We start from the raw sequence: 291 nt of genomic DNA, 5'->3' as shown, positions 1-291 counted from the left end.
CTTTCTCTCTCTCTCTCTCTCTCTCTTTCTCTGTTTGCCTTTGGAAATTCGTCTTAATCAGCTGATCGCCCCCCTCCCCCCACCTGGATACCTGGAGATGTCATTTCTGACTCAGAGGTTGACGTGTAATGACCCTCCATCTTTCACAGTCGCGAGCTGCCATTTCATATTCTGCCATATGCGGGCCAGTCCGTGTTCTTATGTTGTCCATCAGGGGCGAAGCGTCTATAAAATCAAATAATCACTGCTTCCCTTCCTAATTTTGAAACATTGTCGCTGTCAAATTCATCC

Source organism: Aplysia californica, unplaced genomic scaffold (assembly GCF_000002075.1).
Source record: "Aplysia californica isolate F4 #8 unplaced genomic scaffold, AplCal3.0 scaffold00739, whole genome shotgun sequence".
Lineage (NCBI taxonomy): Eukaryota > Metazoa > Mollusca > Gastropoda > Aplysiida > Aplysiidae > Aplysia > Aplysia californica.
The sequence above is the reverse complement of the archived record's forward strand: the minus strand, read 5'-3'. Positions refer to the sequence as shown.